This window comes from Coturnix japonica, chromosome 21, assembly GCF_001577835.2.
Source record: "Coturnix japonica isolate 7356 chromosome 21, Coturnix japonica 2.1, whole genome shotgun sequence".
Taxonomy (NCBI): Eukaryota; Metazoa; Chordata; class Aves; order Galliformes; family Phasianidae; genus Coturnix; species Coturnix japonica.
Genome location: NC_029536.1, coordinates 4,394,843 through 4,418,663, shown reverse-complemented (window position 1 = coordinate 4,418,663; position 23,821 = coordinate 4,394,843). Strand labels below are relative to the sequence as shown.

General features: G+C 44.3%; 1 protein-coding gene across 1 annotated transcript in view; it reads left to right on the top strand.

Moving 5' to 3' along the window:
• Positions 1 to 23,821, top strand: part of KAZN (kazrin, periplakin interacting protein) — a 129,453-nt gene that overhangs the window by 34,604 nt on the left and 71,028 nt on the right. The window lies entirely within an intron of this gene.

Below are 23,821 nucleotides of genomic sequence, written 5' to 3'. Positions count from 1 at the left end.
TTATCTTATGTGTTGTTTTTTTTTCTCACTTTCAAAGACCTTTAGTTCTAATTGCTTTAGCTAATAGGGTTTTGCTGCATGCAAGAAGCGAGCTGGGAATCCCTGGTGTTGGTAACAAACTCTGGGTTGCAAATGGAGAGATATGCTGACGGTTTAAAGGTGGTCGGTGCTCACAATCCAGTGGGAAAGATGGGCAAGGGAGCCAATTGCTCCCCAAAAACAGCCAGAGATGCCACCCTAGAAGACATCCATTGCCAGCCATGGTGCTCACCTTGCTTCTGTATGTCTTTAGCCAAGGACAGTGAAGGAGGAGAAGGGTTAAACTGAGCCTTAGGGTTGTGCACACTCCCCATGCTGCAGGTAGCAATACCTCTGTGGAGTCAGGTGTGAGAGCTGGGGGGTGCTGACAGGCATCTGCAAGCTGCAGATGGAATAAAAATGGGGCAGAATGGAAGAATTCCTTACATGGGAATTCTTTTTTTAGCACCTGAGAATTACTTTACTACTTATCGGCTGTCCTGAATGCATATTAAGTGCTGCTTGAGCGACTGATGAAGGAAATGCCAACAGCAGATGAAAATGTCAAGAATATGGTGCCTTTCCTAACCCACCTGGACACAGCTCCGTGTTCCTTTGGGCCCCATTGCTGTCAACAGAGAGCAGAGCTCTGAGCTGACCTGCTCCCCATGTGGAGCTGTGGGCCATGATGGAGAAGCAGGATGCTATGATGGAGCTCCAAGCCACCATCATTAAGGCTGGAAGAGACCTCCAAGCCCAACACTCTAACCCACTCTACCACCTCCCTCAGTGCCACATCTCCACATTGAACACCACTAAGGATGGTGACCCCTCCGTCTCCCTGGGCAGACAGTACATCACCACTCTTCTAGAGAAACGTTCCCAGATATCCAACCTGAACATCCCCTGGCACAACTTAAGGCCGTTGTCTCTCATTCTATCAAGTGGGACATTACTTTGAAGGTAATCCTTTTGCTGTCAACAGGAGCAGCATGGCATGTTGCCCATGGATGTGCAGTGGGTGCTGACCAAGACGTGGCTGTCAGTATGCTGAGAGGTTCCCTTGTCAGCATTAAACAGTATCCAGGGACAGGTAATAAGCTCTGTAGAAGCTGCCAGCTCTAATTCTGCCCATGGAAGACAGAAATTTAATGAAAGCCATTGCAATCTGCAGGGATCTCTTGACCCCGGAGGTCTCCATCCATCTAAAGTAGGGTTTTCTCATCATGAAAATAGCCCATGGCAGGGATTGCTCGCTGCCAGCCGAGGAGTATCACCCTCCCTCAGAGAGACTGCTGGAGCTTTGCCTTCAGATTGCTCATTTCTCTTGTTTGTGTGGGATTTTGGCAGCATCAGCCTGGAGGTGACATGGCATTGCGTTCCCTCGGCAGCGCTCAGCATGCAGCCTGCACAGAGGGCATGAGAGGGGAGAAATCCAAAGGGAGGGTGGAGGGAAATGGAAATGAAGGTAGCAGCATAATGTGAACTAAAAGCTGTGCTTGGATAATGCCGGTGCTCAAAAGCAGCTTGTGAGAAAAGGTGCACTTATGCTGTACAGCATGTCCCATCCTCTGCATAGTATAAGGATGAATAAACAATTTCATTTCTGCCAGCCGGCTCCACGCAGGATGCTATCACATGGGTATGGCCTTCTATGACAGATTGTCACTGCTGTCAATCACTTCTGACAGTCCTATTATGCCTGGAAAGGATGTTTGCTCTGTGCATGGTGTTTTATGATCCTCAGAGGTGGAATTTTATAGCCAAGCAGTGTTTTTTTTTTGCCTTCAGTGTTTCCCTCAGTAGGATTTATTGCTTCTGAGAGACACACGAATAGAATCCATTGTACCTCCCAACTTTAAATCCTCCTCCAGCTTTGCCTGCGTTAGTTCTCATTTCTTTTACTTTCTGTTTTTAATTGCTATTGTGAAAGATGTGCCCAGCATGAAGCAGAAGGTACACAGCAACTCATGGCTGTGTCACAGACATCAGACCTAATCTAGCATTTTGCTGGAGCAATTAATCCAATGAACGTCAGGAAGATGCATCCAGGCACTGACATTAACCTAGAGTAGGTTAATGATCTCCCCTATTCAATTCCCAGATGCCTGACCCCAAAAGCCAGGCTTTCAGGAAGTTCTGAGCACTGAGCTATTTCCATAAAGAGTTGAACTGACTTCAAGTGGGTTTTAAGCTCTTTGGGAGAAATACCATCTTTCCACTTGTTTCCTTTCACATCAGCGCATGATTATCATCAGGGCCCACTTAGGCTCTTTTACAGGAGGAATAAATAGTCATAGAGCTGATCTCTCAATTTGGACAGGACTTTTCAGATGCGTACATACCATGAATGATGAGGTGAGATAGGATTAGCCTAGCACAGAGCAGCTGGCTTAGATTTAATTGGATTTCAGGCATGGACTAGGCATGATTCAACAAGCATGAGGATGTTGAGATATCTGACTGCATCCCTGCTGAGCGGTTCATTGCTTTCTTAGGCAGAGACGGAGGTTGTAATAGCAGAAGTTGTCAACAAAATAGAACGGATGTTGTTATAGGGTGAAAACCAGTTTAATTTGCAGTTGGAAGGGGTTTTTTTTTGTTGTTGTTGTTTAATATCTAGTGTTTGAATGAAATGCCTCAGCTTTCAGTAACTTAAGGGAGAAAGCTTTAGCAAGAGTTAACTGTAGAATGGTTTGGGTTGGAAGGGACCTTTGAGATCATGTATTTCCATCCCCCTCCTATAGGCAGGGAAACCAGGTTGCTCACAGCCCCCTCCAACCTGGCCTTGAGTGCTTCCAGGGAGGGGGCACTGATCTGTAGATAGAGCTGGAAGCTGATGTTGGTTTGGGTGGAGGATCTCACTTTATTTCCCTTTGGAGCCACCACCACGAGCCCGTTAGTCTTGACACTGAGGTCCCATAATGTAAATCATTTAAGGTGAGAGGAAATACTTCAGAGGGAAAACCTCCTTGGTATGACCGGCTTCTAACCATTCAATATCCCACCAGCTGTTTGCTTTTAATATTGCCCTCTGTTTTCTCTTCTCCCCCAGAAAATTAAACATAATTTCTTGAGCTCTCTTCAATTACATTCTTTTCTTCAGCAGTCTGTCATCTTTTCGAGACAGACTGTTGTAGACAGAGAGATGGTAGTTATAGACCACGCAGGCTGACTAGCAGTAGTTCCATTGCATCAACTGACCTTTAAAAACAGTTCTCATTTTCTACAGAGACCTGTTGTACAAAACCAACTGTGTTGTTGCAATATTTTGCTTGCTAGTTAAATGCTTTCCACCATCTGCTCTTCAGGCTCGTAGCAGCCCAAGCTTTAGGAACAAAACACTGTGACCTTTACTTTCCTATGAGTGGGCTGTATTAGTATCTACAGGAAGAAGAAAAGAAGGGAGGATTTGCTCTTTCTTTCAATAAACTTGAATTGTTTGATTTCTGAAAGCATCCTTGCCACACTGGTGTGTTTTGGGGGATGTAGAAGTAGATACAGCAGTTATTCTCCTTTATGGATTAATATAAAACATGATTTTTAAGCCACATGGCAGCATTCACAGTTTGTAAACTGGTTTGGCTTGGAAAACAGCATTGGATAAAACCAGGATAAGGGAAAGCCTGAAAAACAAACCTGCTGTTCACTGTGTAGTGCTTTTTAAATTAATCTTGTCATCCCATTTCCATAAGCAGAAATCTTCTGAGCCTCTTCCAAGGCAGCAGCCCATCTTCTAATGATCCTGCTTGGGCTAGTCAGGAAGGGAGCACAAAGGACTCCACATCTATTGAAGGAGAAGATAAAACGTGGCATCTAGCAAGCTTCATCAAGGCTCCTGTTGTCTCTAATGGCATCATTAGCATGTGTTACATGAGCCCAGGCCATGATGCCTTTCCCTAAACGTGTGCCTGCCAACCTGCTCCCTCTTTTCATGATCTGGGAGAGGGAAAAATGATTTGTGGGCTGCCTCTGTTAGTTCAATCTATTAGGGGAATGATGTGCTGTATAATGAAGGGAGATCAAAAGTAGCCTTAAAATAGTGGATGCGTGGAAACGCGGATGCTGCTGCCTTTACCAACACAACTCTGCACATCATTAGCTACCCACAAATGGTGAGACTTGATGGGAGCCCTGGTCCCTTTGAACACCACACCTTGGCTTCCCTTATTATTCATGACTTGTTTTTAACTGCCTGTAGTTTATTGATTCCCAAAGGACTGGTGTTTTAAGGCTGATTTTCTCTGTCCTTCCATTGTAGGGAAGGGATTTGCCCAAATGTATGATCCTATCTATTTAGCTGGGGTTTAAAACAGAGACAGAGATGGGGTTATCTCAGGACCCGATGCGTGGCTGAAGTCAAAAGCTCTGTATGGTTCACACTGACCTGGAGTAAAAAGACTTTTGGCATCTGTTAAATCCTTATCCACACCAAGCACGAGTGTCTGCATCATGGAGAGAATGTAAACTCAGCTGTTCTGCCATGCACAGCATTGCCATGCTGCTGCTTGCCTTGCTGTGTCTCTGTTTCTTGTTCTCAATACATTTTGCTCCAGTGCTGCAGTGTGTACAAACAGGGGAGGAATCTTTAAAAGCCTGTCTTTGATTTTTCCAGTGAGATGCAATAATGGAAAATAGCAGAGAGAAGTTGGTTTTGTTGCAAAGGGACTCGAAAGCAAAGAATGGCCGGTGACAGTGTGATCTCATCCAGCTATTAACTCTTCTCTTTCTGCATGTCTGTGCTGTGAATTGGGCACAGATTTATTTCTTTGACATTTGGGTAAGCTCCCGCTGAGGTTTCTGCTTGGGACTGCAAGGCAGAGATTTGGCTTTCATTTTCTACTTGCACTCTCTGTGTTATTGCTTTGCAATGGATGGATTCTCTCGCCTGCAATTACTGCAAGAAAATATTTGTATCGCTGGGTAACAGTACTGAAAAGCAATATTACATTTGCCATCACCCAAGCTCTGTAAGGCCAGAGCTGTTAGAAATGCATTCAGTAAAAGATGCTTCAGTGCCGTGACATTGGGCTGGCTCTGATCTCCTTCCCTCTCTCCTATTTTGCTCTCCTTTGGTACTGGAAAATGCTCATTATTTGGTGTTAGGTTTGATATTGCTGGATTGAAAACTCAGAGCTGCTTTCAATATTTCCTGCCCTAAAAAAGTAAAAGACTTTCTTCCCATCTCCCCAAAACAACCAGAAAATAAAACCCCACTGCAAACCCCCTTCTGCAATCAGGAAGAAATAACCTCATGTTTTAAGGGCACAGAAGTGAGATCCTCATCGGGTCTCTTGTTCAATTAATTGCTAATAAATTAATATTGACCTCCACGTTTTTGTTGCTCTGTGGAGGTCATGCCAGGAGAGGGATCGAAGCTGGATGTTGTATAGCAACCCAGCGCCATGCTTCAGTGAGACAAATATATGTGTGTATGTCCATAAAGGAATAGAGCACATGAGAACCATGGAGATGTGGCACTGAGGGTCATGGTTAGTGGGCATGGTGGAATAGGTTGGGGTTGCACTTGATCTTGGAGGACTTTCCCCACCTTAATGGTTCAATGATTCTGCTCCTGCAGGCTGCAGGTGTTGCAAATCAAGCTCTTGCCCAGGTAACCCCAAAATCCCAGCTTACCCACCACCTTCATTCAATGATTGCTCTCCCACCTCTGGCCCAAGGCAGAGCCTTTCAACCACGGAGACGTGTTAAACACAGAAAGAAAGACGATGGCAATTTCACGTGACTTGCAACTGATGTATATTCATGATCTGGGGAGTGCATGCATGAGTGTGTGTGTAAAACCTCTGCAAGCTTTAATTAGAGTTCATGAGAGATAAATGAAAAGTATCCTCACAAATGTGGAAGGAGCAATTAAGAAGGCTGGAGTGTAACCGCAATCGCAGCGGTTTATCAGCAATGCAGATTTCCAGCTAATAAGCAGTGAGAACACAAATTGTGCAAGAAACAAATGAAACAGAAAATCCTGCCTGGCTTCCCGGCCCATGCTCTGTGTTCTGAATGAGGTAAGGAAAGGAAAACTTGAGAAAATGTGTTTGATTCTCTGCAGGCACAAGAAGCCTGTAGGAAGGTGCAGATAAGAGGGGGGCAGCATGCGGCGATAAGGCGCCTTATCTACCTTGAGATGTGTGCTGATGGAAAGGAGGCTGCAGGGCTGCTAGCATGCATGCTGAAGGGGTCCTGCAATGCCCTGTGCAAGCAGGAAGGTGGGATGGGTCCATTCCCTGCTTGGGGGCAATAACACTGAGCCCAACATGCATGCACAGCAGCCAAGCTCCGCGCTTGTGTCTCCCAAAGGCTGATAAATATTTAATGGCTCTTTGAGATATAGCCTTTGTGTTCTTTCCCCATGTATCAACAGCTGCTCTGAGGGATTGCTTAACAAAACATGAAGTTACTTCTTCAAATTTGTGCCTGGGATGCTGGATAGGAAGGTAATTTTGCGAGCAAAAACTCTCTTGATTCTTAGGAAATGCTAATAGAAGATATGGGTGTGGGTTTTTTTAAAGAGAATGCTTGCTATGGATACTGGAAAGAAGCAAAAATATTCAAAACATCCATGGAAGTTCACCCTGGTGGCCGATTTTGTCCAGATGTTGCATCCCCTTCCAGCTTAACTCCTTCTGGGCCATAGACACAGCTTCTCTGCAGTGAATTCACTCACCACACGTCAGCTCCGATCCCATTTGCACAGGGATTTGGCAAGCAAACAATGTAGATTTTCTCTGAGCTTGACTTTTTAGAGCAAGGGGAGGGGTTCTGTGGTTATAAGACCCCTTCATCACTGTTTTCCCCATTGGGATGAGGTGTCTTTGACCCCCTGTGTGAATTTAAGAGTGTCATTTAATTCCCATCTTCCTCATTTACCTGTGAGTTGGGAATAATTTTTGCCTACTTCTCAGTGTTAGCATCAGATTCTTCATTAATTAATGTGTGTAAAAGCACGGGGATCCTTGGGGTGAGAAGTGCTTTAAAATATGCTGTTAATAATAAATATCAAGTAATGCACCTTGGTACCTCTTAGCAATAATTGGTGCTATCATTTCAGCCCAACTCTTCCACGAATTAAAAGGCTTTGAGCATTATTGGAACCGTGAATGGGGCTGGGACCAATTAACATCTAATTGTACGTCGGTTCATATATCTTTGCCTCTCCTGTAACGGGAGTGTCAGGAAAATCTCCATGGATTTTAATGGTGCAGTGTCAGAATTCAGCCCCAGACATGTTTGTGGGATTACTGCTGAATAGCCTGCGTTCTTCTGGTTGCTTGGTGATTAAGCTAAAGGCAAAGCTATGCTGGTTTAATATTAACGTAAGTGGAATTAGACACTCTTTTCGTGAGCTAAATGTTACATGAACATTTTCATTCTAAGCAAAACATGCATATATATATATATATTTTTTTTTTTTTTTTCTATTCCAGTTGATATTTGAATTTAATTAACTCTGTTGTTGTAAGGTTGATAGTTGGTGACCTGCTCTTTCTGTTTAACCTCCTCTCTGGTGCGCAGAGCCTGGATCTTATGGAAAATCCAATAATTTGCTGCTCGGTCACCCAGCTCAAGCTTGTTTTCAAGCAGAGAGCATTCACCCCCCTTAAAATTGAAGCTCTGGATGTATTTTCCATGCTAAAAAAAAGAAGAGAGAAAGGGAGGTATTACAAAGAGATTATCAGTCTCTCAAAGATTGGCTATTCTTTGCTGGCATACACAGTATTACCATATAACCTGGAATGAGAAGCAGGGCAGAGCAACCATGTCAATTAGTATCATAGAATCATTAAGGCTGGAAAAGAACACAAAGGTCATCAAGCCCGATCATCAACCCAACCCCACCGTGCCCTCTAAACCATGTAATTCAACACCACAAATTAAGACCTTGCAAATTAATGCAGAACAAAGTCCCTTGAACAGAACAGATCCCTTCTGGCATGAGCACCTTCTAGTTGTTTGACCATGGGTCAAGATGAAATGATGAGTGACGGGGCCTTGGTGCTGAACCTCTCCATGCTGACACATTGCTTCTTGCATTGCTCTGCTGCTGCTTGTCTGTGATCTTGGGAGGGTTTGAATGGGGAAGAGGAGTTGGGGTGGTGTTTGGAGCACTTAGTGTGATTTCTTGCTGCCATTCCCTAACATGCAGAAAGCAGCAGTGGAGCAGTACCCCTACACAAGTGGCTGGTGATATATATGCAAGCCCAGGGGCTGTCTTTCTTGTTTCTTCTTAAAATACTACTTTGCACACTGCTCAGGAATTAGTGGTTAATGTTTATTTATGCATGAGGAATCTCTGTAGAAGGGGCTTGAGGGAAAAAAGGATACATATATATATATATATATTCTATGTGAAAGCCAAAAAAGAAGGAAGGATTTCTTTATGAAATATCTTCTCAATCTCCCTTCTTTCTTGCAGCAGTTTAACAAGACATTTGCTCTAGGACTCTGCTATCACTTACAGTATCCTAGCAGCTAGGTTAAGAGGTAGAAGCAAGCACAGATGTAAAAGGAGCAAACACAGAGTTCAGTAGCCTGAGGGATGTCAAGATCTCTTAATTTTCCGGCTTAAACAAAATAGATGCAAGCACAGAGCAGCTCTCCAAAGCCAGGGAGTGCTCCTGCTGACTCTGGGGCAGATTCTGCCTCACTTTCAAGCGTGCCCTCCCTTCTCTGTCTCTGGACTGCCAGAGGCTGAGTGCTCATCACCTCTATTTGCCTTCCTTCTACTTGGAGGAACTCAGAATTGCCACATGATGTGCAGCCTTGCTTAGCAGTCCCCAATGGCTTTCTGTTCCCTTCCAAACGAAGCCAGTCTCTGTTACTTTTGGCATATTGATATAAGAAGATCTGCATCTTGGCTTCTCCTTCTCTCTCATTATCCATGCTTTTAGCAATCGTTGCTCATCTAAGGATTTGTACTTCCTTTTTTTTTTTCTTTTTCAGCTGTCTGGTTTTGTCTTACATCACAAACGACCCAAATAAAATAATGAAAGCTGTCTTAATCTATTAATCCCCAGTTTGTACATTATTAATAACAAAGGCAGTGTAATTAGGCTGCAAAATGCACAGCAAGCACAACATTAAGATGTCCTTAAGTAACATCTGTGGCTTACGCTTGTCTTCTATTGGCAGACACCACCAAGATCTCACATGAAACCATCATTCACGCCTGACATTGCTTTTACAGAACACAGTGGCTTCATTTTTCCCCAGTGCCTATTAAAAAGCAGCCCCCAGAAAAGGCATCAAATCATCACAAATGCTCAGCTCTATTTAAGTCATGCTTAAGGTGCAGATACTGCTCTCAGCTCTCATTGCTACCCAACTCTACCATGAATTAGAAGTCTTTGAGGAGGACTGGAACCATGATTGGGGTTGGGGCAAATTAACATGTAATTGTAATATGGTCATGCTTAAGGAGCAGATCATGCGCTTGGCATTGTTGGTCCTTCACTGAATACCTTTCTTGCACCCCTTGGTTAGGAAGCAGTGGCACAAATCCCTTTCCAGGAGGTGCTTTGCTGCTTGCCATACCCTTTCCCATTGCTGCTCACAGTCCATGGCAAACCCCTCTGGTCCCCATTGCTGCCAGTATGCCCCATCCTTTCCCTCTGTGACAGCTTTGAAATCTGAAAGACCAGCAAAAGACCTTTGGAAGGAGAGGGACAGGTGTATCATCTGTATCAGCCTTTGGCAAGGACTGCAGCTCCATAGCAAAGTGCTTCAATGTTGTTCTGGGTTCACTCAGATGAAATCCTCCAAACATAGGTCAAAGCTGGGGGAGAGTTTCATAACTCTGCATCCCTCAGCATGCAAAGCTGTGTGTACACAAATGGTATCCAATCTGAAACGGGATCTGAAGTGGTCCTCAGATTCATCCTGTATGTTTGGGAACATAAAGGAGGCAGTTCCTGTGATTACAGCCTTCTTTAAGCAGCCCTTATGAATAATACACTTGAGCTGCTGTAAGAAAGCTGTGGCAGTGATGCTGTTACTCATCTCAATGCACAGAGCTGAAGGCGTAATTATAATCTTTCTGCATGGCCGCTTGCTTCTGCCACAGCTGTGCTGGGTGGGAGCTGAGTGCTGCCTCAGCCCTGCTTCTGCTCCCTGCTTGGGATCCATTGAAGCCCCTTCTCTAACAATCAAAGTGAAGAGGTACTTGGAACATGCTTTGGTATCTTCCTCCCCTGAGTCTCCTACTTGGTGCAGGGGTCCTAAATCAAAGTCATTGCTGCTCTGTAGGCATGTCATTCAACTGGCTTCTCTTTACAGGATTCCCTTTCTACCACACTGCTGTACCATTATGTTGGTTTGGCAGAAGGCAAATTGTTCCTGTAGGCTTGGTTTAAGCATATCCCAGTGTTTGGTGAAGAGCTGCAAGGAGGTGCTGCCTCATCCCTGCATACACCCAAGGTCAGGGAATGGGTCTCTGAGCACTGATGGAGCTGTGGGTGTCCCTGCTCAGTGCAGAGTTTGGACCTGATAAACTTGAGGGTCCCTTCCAACTCCAACCATTCTAAACCAGACTCAAAACCAGTCCTGTAGAAGAAACAAGCAGCCCTTGTTAGCAGATGCCGTAACAGATATGGTTTGGAATGTGTGCATATCTGAAATGAAAACCAAATAATGGATTTTTAAAGGATTTTAAGGAGTTTTTGAGTAGTGTTTACAGTGGGGTGTTATACAGAATAACTGTGGTCTCCCCACTCATCTTGTGGATGCAGCCCTGTCATATCCAATATTATTAGCAGAACCTCAGTGCTGTGCTTACATTACTCATACAATCACTGGTGACTCTGCACAAACAAGAAGCCAGTCCTACAGCTGTATTGATGAGGCTGCTCTGCTGAAACATGGGAAAAAATGCAATGTTTGCAAAAGGGGCAGAGGAATTGATAGTGCAAGGGATTGTGTTGTGGCACCTTTGAGAGCAGCGCACGCAATGGAGAGTGAATAAAGACCTTATAAAAATACTTGGCAGCCACTCCGCTAAATCTTTCCAGGTATGAGTTTCTTATTTTAGTTGATTTACGAGTCTGAAAAAGAAGCAATCACTGTTAATCAAAATAACTCACTCCTACTCCGAGTGTGAAAGCTGAAGTTAGATGAAGGTCATAGAAGAGTGATGGTAAACTTGCTTGGAGTAGTGCATGGTCTGAGTTTATGAGGGAGTCCATTGAAGGGAGGAAATAGGTTCTGCAAATGATAATTGTTTTGTAAATGGATCTTTTTTTCCCCCCCAGAAGGTGAAGTTCATATCTACAGCAGATACACAGACATGATGTTCTTAAATATGCCTGAAGGGGTGATTTCCCGATCAGTTTTGGTAGTGAGAGACATTCAGGAGCTGAGAAGTGATGAGGTTCTGTAGGTGCTGATCTACCTTTTCTCACTAAGCCAGTGATGCTCCAGAGTCTTCTCCCTTGTGCATGTCTGAGCTCTCCATCTTCTGCAGAAATCTGCATCTGGTTAGGTGAGTGACTTCCCTTGTCCTTTGGAGGAGCAGGGCTTCATTGCTTCATCCCATGCCCTGCTTGGGTTGCTCCCACTGAAGGGCACCAGTGGACACCTTGTTCAGTACTTTGCTGGTGGCTGAGCCCCAAAGAAAGCAAAGCTGAACAGGCAGCAGCCCAAGAAACCTTCAGAATGCTTCTGTTAATGGCTTTGAATGAGTTCCATGTTATGCCTTGAAACTCCCTTTGATAGCTGAAATATTACTTGAATCCCACTTCGAAGTAAGAGGACAATATCTAAGTTCAAGCAAAAAAAATCCTCAATTGCCTGTAGTGGGCATTTTGCTGCCAAAACTACCAGTATTGCCAGCAGCATTTATGACTGAGAAACTACAGCAGCTGTGTGTGGCACATGGGTAATGCAGTGCGTGAGCAGAGCAGTGATGAAGGGACACTGAGTCCATCAGAAATGCTATTTAAAACCAGGTGTTTTGTGGTCGATGGGGTTTGCCTCCTGTCCTCCTCCTATCCTCTGCCCCTCCACATCCATTTGGAATTTCTGAAGAGCATTTCTTTGTTTGCATAACCAGTAACACAGACACTCCCAGGGACCCAGCAAGCGCTCACCAAAAGCAAACTGCAGATCAGCTCCCAAATACTGGGGACCAAGCCAACATTATGGAAGCCGTAAGTTATAATATAAATAACACACACCTAAGTCAGCTCATGAATTAAGTTATATTTCCAAGATATCTCTCGCAGCAGCAGCCTACTAAGACAATATATTATGTGCTCAGAGGCAGCGTTTGCCTGATGCACTGAGAAGGGATAATTAAAAGGCTTCTCAAGTCCCCAGTGTGCCAGCAGCTGTGAGTCCATGTGAGCAGCAGCCCCAGGACCCATACGTGTCCCTCCCACCAGGATGGAGCCCATTACACAGAATAAACCTGGAGGGGGAACAGCTTCTCTGTCCGGATGAATATGTAGAAGTAATCCTCTGGGAATCATGCAAAGAAGTGGTAGCAGGTGGCAGCTCTTCTTTTCACCCTCAAAGTGTGTGTTTAGAGGCAAAATGGAGGGGAGGAGCCAATTAGCGGGATTAGTGAACTTCAAGAGGCAGGTGCTGGCGTTCTAGCTAGGAAACTGCTGCTTCCTATTCAACAAGATGCAGGTGCTCGGTGTGCAGTGCTGGCTTTGGCCACCAAGTTTGGTTAATTATAGAAGCAGAAGATGAAAAGAGGTAACACTTGATGGTGGCTTGCTTCTTAATGAGAAAAAGACCCATTGCACAGCATTGAAACTCAATGAAGATGGTATTTTCATAAGCAAGCAATTATGTGTGTTTTACATCGAAGCCATGCAAGTGAGGTGTTCTATGTGGTTCTGAATCACAGAGAGAGTGGTGAGGTGCTGGAACAGAGAGGCTGTGGATGCCCCATCCCTCAGTGTGTTCAAGACCAGGTTGAATGGAGACCTGGGCATCACTGTCTAGTACCAGATATGGAGGTTGGTGGTTGGAACTTAATGATCTCTGTGGTTCCTTCTAACTCAAGTGATTCTATGGTGGTGGGAGATTGTGTCTTGATTGTGTTGCTATATGATGTAAGTGATAATGTAGCATCACAGAATGACAGAATGGGTTGAAAGGGACCTTACAGCCCTTCTAGTCCCAACACCCTCCCATGGGCAGGGACCCACCAAACCAGACATAGAATCACAGAATGGTTTGGGTTGGAAGGGACCTTTAAGATCATCTAGTTCCAACCCCACTGCTCCAGGAAAAGACACCTTTGTGGCGTAAAGGCTTTGGTTTTGAACAGAGCAATAGAATTCTTGACTTAAGCTCCCATATAAGATATAGAAAAAAATGAACAGCTGAGAACAAACCTATGGGTTAGCACCAGGCAAGAGGCTGAAGCAGAAATCCTTTTGCTCGTCTGGCTGCAGCTCCTGCTCGATCTGAGCTGCGTGTGCCTTCTGCTGGTTGCAGAACAGATGGTCTTCATGGGCGGTGCTGGGAGCAAGAGACCCAGCCAACAAGCAGGGGAGGGCTGAGGGGACATGGAGCCCAGCTCCTGCACAAAGAGCACGTTTTGCAGTATTTAACAGCAACTTGTCCTGCGTGGTGAAAGAGGGACCTTGAAGTGTGACAGAGCAATGGTTGGTGTGCGTTACCCGCAGGGTAGAGCCTGAAAGCCACAGGATAGAGGTGAAAAGGGTGGGGAAAAAGCATTGCACAAGAGGAATTTATGGGGAAATAAAGATGCTGCTTGTGTCTGTGCTCACGCTATGAGGGAAGGCAAATAGAGTGAGGGCTGGCTGGGACCCCAGGGTCAGTTTTCAAATACTGTGGGATCAGTAAATATCAAAGAGGAAAAAATAACTGTGTTGAACTGCATTTTCAGGGCACTCTGGTTTAGGGGGATGGTGATGCTAAACGTTTTGGAGCCTCTCTGCTGTTTGAACTGTTATGTGCTGCACTTACCCACTGGGCTGTTAAAAGAAGTCCTGGAGATTTCGGGTCTGCAAAGGATGCTCTTCAGCAAGCAACATTCTTCCATGAAAGCAGAGCTCCTGAGACCTAATTAAGTGCCTCAAATGTATTAACAGTGTTGTTTCTTGCTCTTTTAAAACACGGTTACTTGTAACTAAGGAAAAGCAGAGCTGGCGGTCAAATGTGCTGCAGTGCAGGAATAGCTGAGCTTCCTTGCATGATGCCGGACTATATCGAAAGTCAATAGTTTTGAAAAGGTTATAGTGCTTATAAGAGATGACATTTCGGAGATGACAGGTTGAAAGATGATGGTGTGTAGATAGTTTTTTTTCCTATAGAAACATTTTTTTTGGTGGTTGTATTTACATATAACCCCACAGATGTTGATGACCCGAATCTCACTGCAAGAAAGACATTGAGGCCCTGGAGCATGTCCAGGGCAATGTCACCATCCCTGCAGGTGTTCAATATGAAGATGTGGCAATGAGGGATGTGATCAATGAGCACAGTGGGATGGGTTGGGGTTGGACCTGGTGGTCTTAGAAGTGTTTTCCAACCTTAATGATTCTATGATCTCACATCAACTTGAGTTATTAAAAGTAAGCAGGACACGGCCACTGGAAAAAGCTGCCAGAAGACAGCCCTGTTTCTGGCACAGGTTGGTTATGAAGCACTTGGTGGTATTGCAATTTTCAGTTGCCTCAGGTGAAAGAGGTTAACTATGAATCCTAGGATAGAAATCTCATGTTGCATTCCTTATAAAAACGGGAGATCTAAGCCATGCACTTTGAATCAAAACCCCCAGACCAGGGCACAGTTGGAAGTAAATGTGAATGACCAAAGCTGAGGAAACTGCAGGACAATTCTGGGCTGTTTCTAAGCCTCTTATAAGAAGATGAACCCAGTGCTGGGTCTGAGATGAAATAGCCTGGGGAGCAGACAGAGTGGTGAAAGAGCCACAATTATCTTCTGACAAAGTAATTAAAATCTGGCAAGCAAAGGCAGTCTTGGGCAGCAGAATGAAGCTTATGGAAGTGGACAGAGCTCTGTAAGTGAGTTTCATAGCGAAGCCAAAATACATGGGTCATAATTACAGTGCATGAGACCGAAACCTTGGTGATGTTGAGTGCAAGTGAGCACACCATGAAGCTACACTGAACTGTTGAGTATCTTCCAAAACACCCAGGAAACACAGAAATTACCCCTGCCACTGTTGATTCCAGGATTTTCCCCTCTGGGCTCTCCAGTCGCCAAAACAGATTTAGCCAAACACTGATTTATTCTATGTATTCTTCTGATTTTTCTTCCTGGTACCACGGTCTTGTTTGTGTTTGAGGACAGGAGAAGAGCAGAAAGGCCATTTTAAGTCTTGCCAGAGAAATGCAGCCCCATTTTGCTTATCTCTCTCATGTTACAAGAAAAATACAGAGGCATTCAAGGTCAGATTGGATGGGATCCTGGGCAGCCTGATGTGGTGTGGGGCACCCGACCCACAGCAGGGTTTGGAGCTGGATGGTCTTTAAGATCCCCCTCCAACCGAAGCCATTCTAAGTGACTCTATGAATGCTAAGCTGTGAAAGCCAAACAAAAATAAAGCTATGTGAGGACCATCAGCCACGTCTGACAAGGCACCATGTGTGAGCTCCGCGTTTCCTCGCAGCTGATGGAACTGGTGGCAGCAACTTGCAAATCTGCACAAACTGTATGAGTAGGTTGGCTGCACAAATGAGTTTAATCGCTTGCACGAAATCTGCTTTGCTTCTTCGCAGTGTAACAACACCGATCTGATTCCTATTTTTCTTTGCTTTAACTGACAAAGTGTATCTTGTTGGGTTTTGAATAATTAATGCCATTGAATTCGGCTTTGATCCAGGAACATGCCAGGAAAAGCTGTGCTATCCAATCTACTGCAAAACAGTATTTCCTAGTGCATTATTTTTATTCCAGTGCTGTAGTATGGGAAGCCCTGCAGTGCATTGGCTAATGCGGATTCTTCTGTCTCTTCATCACAGCAGCTGCCTCATCCCAAACCTGGGAGAGCTACAAATCCCATTAATTTAAAAGCAACATCAACCTGCTTGTAAACTCCAGCCTGCTTTGGGCTATTAGATCTATATACATCATCTTCTTTTAATCTGGGGTGTTTTAAAAGCTGCTGGAGCAGCAAAGCACCATCAGGTGGGAAGCTTATTCAAGCCTGGCACAGTGGGTTTTGACATGCAGCTTCCCATAGAGGTTGGAGACCACTCAAATCTCCATAGGAAAGCGTGTTGGAAATTCTTCCTATCTTTTCCAGAGGGACTTAAGAGTGATAAATGCCCTTTTCATTGTGTGAGGACAGGACAAGAAAGGAACATGCAGCACATCTTGGGTTGAAAGGGACCCAGTTCCAACCCTGGCCATAGGGCTGGTTGCTCCCAACCAGATCAGATTGCCCAGGTCTCCATCCATGGCCTTGGGCACCTCCTGGAATGAAGGCTTTTGCAGGGCAAACTTGTCTACACTCCTAAAAATCAAAGCCCAGTAATGTAGGTGATGGGTTTGTTGTCACTGGGACTGTCAAAAACCATAGGGCAGATATGCTGTGCTCTTCAGCTCCAGCTGTTCATTGCCCTGTGATCAAAGTAGGTGTGCTGCTCTGAAGTGAGCCAGTGTTCTACAACCAATTCAGCATTAGAGACACGACAGGACTTCTAATTAGGGAAATAAAGCTTCCTTCTGATAATGAGTTGAAAAAACATGCTTGAATTCTGTGGTTTTGTTTTTTTTTCTTTTAGATAGATAAGAGTAATGAACAGCTTGCTATTGAATAAATGGTCTATCCTGTGCATGTTGTGCTAAGAAGGTGATTTGCCTTAAGCTGTGTTGGAGGCTGCTGGCTCCTTTTCCCTGGCAAGTTTATGGAAAGGACATTGGACAAACTGTCCATACTCAGAGCTTATGAACACATGGAGTCCACTGGGACCCAGTAAGGAGGCTTCCTCCCTTCATTTGAAAACTATTTTAGTTTCTAGTGCCCTAAAATTCACTCCAACTAAAACGACCTGGGCACAGGTGGTGGAACTCGTTGTTATCACCTCGTGTGACCCCTAAGTGCTGTGCTTTCCCTAAGTCTACCTGTATGAGTGGGATGTATCGGGAGATTGCTCCATTTGAGGTTTATTCTCGGAGCCTGAATCTCAGTGCGATGAGAGAAATAATAGGTGATAAGAAAAGAGATAGTTTGCTGTGTTCAATTACCATCCAAACACCATCCTGGAGTGGGAGATGGAAAAGAATTAGAGTTTTAGTACAGGAAATCTGTTGATTTTGTAGGTTCTTGCCTCAGGCTGTGCATGTTATGCCTGTCAAGAAATGGGGAATTTCTATTCCAGCCGTTGATGCTGGTTATAGCAGGGGATAATTTGTGAGCGAGCAATACATTAAAAGCATTGCCTGTGCCTGCTGTTGGATTCAGTGCATGCATCCCATTGCCTTCTCTTGCTTTGCTTCATTTTTATCTCATATAGAGCAGCTGTGTGGCAAACTTTCCTCATTTCCCCCACTTCGGCTCGAAGAAAATAAATTTGGCCTAGCAACTTAACAGTTAATGTTGTTTTAAAGACATCATTCATTAGAACAACCTAAAGGAAATCCAAATCAAATGAGCTAAATAAGAATAGGATCTCTTCTGTGGATTTATAGGTGGCAAACTAAAATATCAGAGGGTCATGTATTCATCTGTCAATGTGTAATGTAATTAGACAAGATAATTGGGCGTACTAAGCTTTTACCAAGGGCTGAAAAATGTATTAACTTTACTTCATTAGCTTTGATAAAAGTGCATTGCTGCTGGAGATGGTTGTAAGCTGCAATACTGAGTCTGGATTTGGGATCAAAGCAAGAAGCTTTCCAATGAGGAGCGTGCAGCCAAGCAGACTTCAGAATGCCCTGTGTTCAGCTTGTAGGAGGAACAGGATCCTCAGCTTGCTTTGTTCAGCTATTGACTGAGGAAGGTTCAACAACTGAAATGTCAGGGATAACTGTAGATGTGAGCCTGGAAATATCTCTTAGTTCACATTAGAAGAGCCATAGAATGGCTTAGGTTGGAGGGAACCTTAAAGGTCATCTAACTCCAACCATGGGTTGGTTGCCATTCACCAGGTCAAGCCACCCATGATAAAATAATCCCAGTGAACAGAATCACCCATCTGCTATCAATCATGATAGCAGTTTTCACTGCAGTATCTCCAATTCTCCTTCAGTTGTGAACACCAGGTTGGAGCGTGAATAGCAAGAATGGACTCTACCTCTGTTTTTCTAAGAAAGGTTATGAAAATCATATAGGGCCCCAAGCAGCAGGAAGACATGGAGAATTGGAGCACTTGTTTGGGATTCTTTCTTCTGATCACCGCATTGTTTGCATCCCAGGTACATGCTCATGTCTTTACATATGCCTTGCTCTCATGCTGGTGTGTTTCAAACATCAGATCTGAAATGGTGGTCATAGACCTTAAAGGAAAAGAGCTGGTAGGTTCAGAAGTGCTACTGAATTAGAAAGCATGCTGCAGTACTCAACAATGAAGTATTAAATGATGTTCTATTAGACGGAAATAAGCCGGCACATTTGATTTAAGCTACCCGAGCTTTCTATTCACTGTGTGCATGAAGTCTTGTGGCAGTAATCAGCTGGCTATATTCAGGGGAAATTGTTTCTTCATGGTTTAAAGTGGAAAGACTCTTAGATAACCACGTATTGCCTCCAGCGGGACCTTTCTTTAGCATGTTCAGCATCTGGAGACAGGAGCAAATAGCACAAAAATTAAGGGAGAAATTGAAGAGCGATGGCCTTGAACTGATGTAGGGCCCTGGCTCAGCCAAGCACTTGAGCACATGTTTAACTTCTGATCTCTATCAGCTTTGGTGAAGGGGTTGTGAACCCAAAAGCTTTCCCACTTGTTTTATTTGCAGCTACACCAGCTGGTCTGTTGACAGATACCTCTGCAGCCCAAAGCTTACTCTCTTATTATCTATAGACCATCACCTTAAACAACGTTACTGCTCCTTGGGCCATGCAACCTACCAAGACACATTGGTTATTGGTGCTCCCAACACAAACTCTTCTTGAACCTGATTTCCAGCATAAGGATTGGGATCCTTTTTGCTGAAACAACATAAACATATTATTTAATGTTGTAGCTGAGAATAGAGAAGAGTTATTTCACATAGCCCTGGGCTTACGAGTTAATCAAACAACAGTGCGCATCATCGCAGCGGATTTGTTACTGCAATTTAAACACCACATAGCAACAGCCACCAATGAGGGGAAGAATGATCCATTGCTATGAGCCCTAATTCCCTCGAGGCTTAGCATTTAAGGTAATTACTGCACTTTTCCTTCATGTTTCATGTATGGGAAGCTCTTGGATAATTATGAAGTTCAGAGGGAAAAGCACACGAATAGAAAATATGTGGGTTTTTAAGATGTGCTTAAAGGTGGCTTTTTGTCTGGTGCGAACTGTTCTGTTAAGCTAATAGACAAGAAGGCAGCCTATTCTGTTAAGCTAATAGGCAAGAAAGCTGCCTTGTTGGTCATAAATACGACCTCAGCCAATTGCAGCCACTAAGCTAAGCAATAAAATGTGCAAAGGGAAGGGATGTTCTGCCTCACCTGCCCCAAGCTGTTAAACCAGGGTGGAAATACAACCCCTGGTACTATAGAAAACCTGGCATCAGGGTGTAAAAGAGCAAGAAGGATGGTAAATAAACCAAGGGGATGAAAATCCAAGTGCAATGGAACAAGTGTTGTATGCTATCTCAGACAAGCATATGCCTTGGAGAGAGCTTCTAGGGTGCAAGGCATCAAATGGTGGGGTTAACAGTGTTTGTACCCTGTGTACTGAGATCGCTGTTGTTACTCACCATGTGCCAGGTCATCCCAAGGACCAACACGTTGCCAGCAGACAGGTATCATGATCTGCTTCTGATTTCTTCCTGAGGATGCAGGAATTTTTGGAAGCCATTGCTTTGGTAAAGCTTCCCAGTAGGAAATTAATGATGACCTGCTGTACTGTGAAACCTAAAATTTGAGCACGCCGGGTTAATAAACACCAGCAAGTTGCCATAATTCACAGATTTAAAGCCCTCATTTTCACAGTTGGGCTGCAAGGTCTAATTAATGCTGGTGGTGCTAGTCACTGGTTGGAAAGTTACTGCCTTGCTTGGATTTCACTACCTTTGCTTTTAAAAACTACATCCCACATACATTTGGATGTTGTTTGCTTTTGGGTTGTTTTTTGTGGGTAAGATAATCTCTAAAAACAAGTAATATGCAGGGGCCAAGGGTTAAGAAACATGGTGTTTGCAGCACAAGAAGCCAAGACAGGAGCTTGTTTGGGGCTCTCCAACATGGACAGAGTTTGAATTTCTCCCTAGATTAACATTTTTTAGGGTCAGAGAGCCAATGCACCCAACCTATTCAGCCCTACCAGCTGCATGTTAACTGTTGTGTGTTCATCCCTCATGCCCAGAAAACTTCAATAATAGTGTTGGGGACATAATGCCTTCATCTGCTAGGATCCCATGACACCAACGGGGGAAGGCTGAGGGACAACGTCAGTGGCACAGTGGGCTGGGTTGGAGTAGAACCAGATGATCATAGAGGTCTTTTTCAGCCTCAATGATTCTATGAATTTCAGCCCTGCGGGAGCAGAGCCAATGGAGTTTAACTATAAACACTTCCAGAACAGCTTTTATCTGTCATGATCAGTTCTTCTAATCACCTCCCCTACTAGAAAATCACTTTGGAAAAGGAAATGACACTCAAGAAAGCTCACCTGAGCTTCTTGACTAAGTCTCAGAGTCACTTCAGTCTGGGAGGTAAGATATCTCCCTTACATTCCTCTCTGCAGAGGTATGTCTGCAATAAACCTGTTTTTTAGCCTGCAGGTAATCAAATAGCAGCTGTTAAGCAAGTCTTATGCATTTGGAGCGTGACCTCTGTGCATGTGCTACCCGCTGGCAGACAGGTAGTTCCTCATACCAGGACAAGGGCTGGGCAGCCCCTATTTCTGCAGAGCAGTATTCATTGCTGTGCTCAACCCGCCCTGGGTCAGCCCCAGCCATTGTACTGCACACACACAAATCATTTTGGTGTCAGCTGCACTGAAACAAAGAAAGAGAGCCATACAAAGGCACCAAAAACCCTATAGCTTTGTCAGGAAAAGGAAACCACGTTATTTAGCTAAAAACCCCCTTGCACAATGTGAAGTTTCACCTGCAAGGAACAGAGCTTGAGATGCTCTGTGGACCACATCTGAATGAGGTGTGGAGGTTGTGGGAGACTGAGATTGGATGTAAGGAATAGGTACCCATAGAGGTGGTGCAGACACCCAAGGTCAGGGAATGGGGCTCTGAGCACTGATGGAGCTGTGGGTGTCCCTGCTCAGTGCAGGGTTTGGACCTGATGGCCTTTAAGGGTCCCTCCCAACTCCAACCATTCTATAGTTCCATGACTGCTCTTAAATGGTAGACCTTTGGGTTCTTATTTCTACTAAAAGAGCTAAATATCATGCATTCAGTTTCTGAGTACCCACCACTGAGCAGCACTCAATGGAGGGGAGCAGCGTGTCCTCAGAACTCATTTAGCTTTGATTTGCATCTGGTATCTGGGGCAAAGCCTGAGAAATGCCACTTTTCTTCCAGTCTTGCCAATGACTGTGATTTTATCCTAAAGTCTCCTGGTACTTGGTGTGTTTTCTCCTTAATGTTCCAGTTTGGGCTGTCAATTGATCGTGTCACACCTGAATCACTCCGATAAAAATAACAGCCTGTGTTCCCCTGAAACACCAAGCAGCAGTTGGAAAAGCACAAAAGATTAGGGAAAGAGGGAAGAGAAATTGCAAGATATCAGTGCTTTTGATTGTAAAGCACAGAGAGGTCTGGGGGTGGGCTGGGATCATGGAGGATGCCCAGGGAGGTGGTGGGGTCACCATCCCTGGAGGTGTTCAAGAACTATAGAGATGTGGCATTGAGGGATGTGGTCAGTGGGCACAGTGGGATGGGTTGGGGTTGGATATGGTGATCTTAGAGGTCTTTTCCAGCTTCTATGGTTCCATGATATGTGCTCCATCAGAAGTGTCATCCCACCTCCATAGGAGTTAACACGTACTCATTCCATGAGTCATGGGAGCTGGTGAATGATTTGTTTATCTACTGTATTTGAGGATGTCTTCCTTCTCTCTGTAACACTCACATCTTTTTCTTAACCCGCCTGCTTTTGTGGCTCAGAACCTTGCAATAATGGCTCTGCTGGATGACATTAAGGTTGTCAGGGCATTGCTTTTCCCTAGCAGCACATTCTTTTGGGTTTTGTTTCTGTATTTGCAGCTGTATTCTCTCTAGTAAGTCATGCTTTCATTATTCTAGCAATGTGCCATTGAAAATCAGGGAGGATTCAAGGTGTCAGGGTGCACTGTGGCCATGATGGGCATTGGGCTGGGAATTTCCCTGTCCCTTCCTGTGATTTTCAGGGCATGAAAAAATGAGCCCCTGCTCTCAAACTCTTACAAGACGTATCAAAATGACCCATTCCCCAAGCTGAAAACAGAAAAGTAAGGAATATTTATAATAGAATATTGCATTTTCCCCCTGTTGGGCTGTACTTCTACCAGAACCACACTGGCTGTTCTCTGCCGTTTACTTAGGAAGACACAGAAATTTACTAAATACATTTTATTACCAAAACATTTCCAAGCAGAGTTTAATTGTGCATATTCTGCTGCTAATTCCACTTGTAAATATTGTGTGAAGTGTTTATATACTTTTTTAATGCGAGCAGCTGTAATGGACTGGGAGGCAGCTCCAATGAACAGATGTGCATGTCAGAAAAAAATCTATTATCTGTCCTTTTTTTCCACCCAAACTTGCTAATTTTTGGCAATTTGCTGTTTAAAACAGAGTTTTGCTATGCACCAAGGGTAAAACAAGAGCCTTTAGAAGTGTATATTTTCTTCTTAGCCTTCAGACTTGGTGTGCATCCCGCAGTGCGTTGCTTGGCTATGGGCAAAACATTCCCATTCTCTTCTCCGTTTTTTCTTCCTGTTAAAATGGAAAGCTGGGAATTATCTGCTCCAGCCGAGATTCTTAATGTTTCCTTTCGGTCTGCAAGAAGCTCATATAAAATACACCCAAAAAAAGTTGGCTGTAATTCAGTGGAAAATGAGGTGTAGCTAATGCATGCAGAGCTTCCAGAATCCTAAACAGTTTACATTAACACAACGTATGTAAGGAAACATAATAAGGAAGGAATTTGGCATCTCTGAACTTCACGTTTTTATTTGACTGCGGTCTAAGTTTGGCTTTACTTGAAGAATAGAAGCTTTTCAAGGGAGTAAGCAGGGGTATACTCGATCATTTTGTTTGCTGGTGCTCCCAGCCATTGCTCCCAGGTGTTTCAGAGCATGGCAGCATCCAGGAGCAGCCACTCTTTGCCACAAGCTCCTTTCCCCTATTAGAACCAAGACAACACGTTTGTTATCATACGTCACTGTTTCTTGATGCTGAGTTTCTCATGAGAAGAAAAAGAAAGGACTTAAAGCAGCTTTGCTGTGGTTTGGATGGGTTTTCTCTCTAGGCCACCAGCAAAAGTCCACATCTAAGAGTCTAAAAAGCCATGTCTGAGTGGTATAAGTCATTTGAGGAGGCACAAGGTAGACTGTATCATTCTCTACAACTCCTGGAAGGAAGTTTTGGTGAGGAGGGGTCAGTCTCTACTCCAGATATCAGCAATAGAACGGGAGGTGATGGCCTCAAGTTGTGCAGGGAGAGGTTCAGGTTGGATATCAGGGGTCACCAT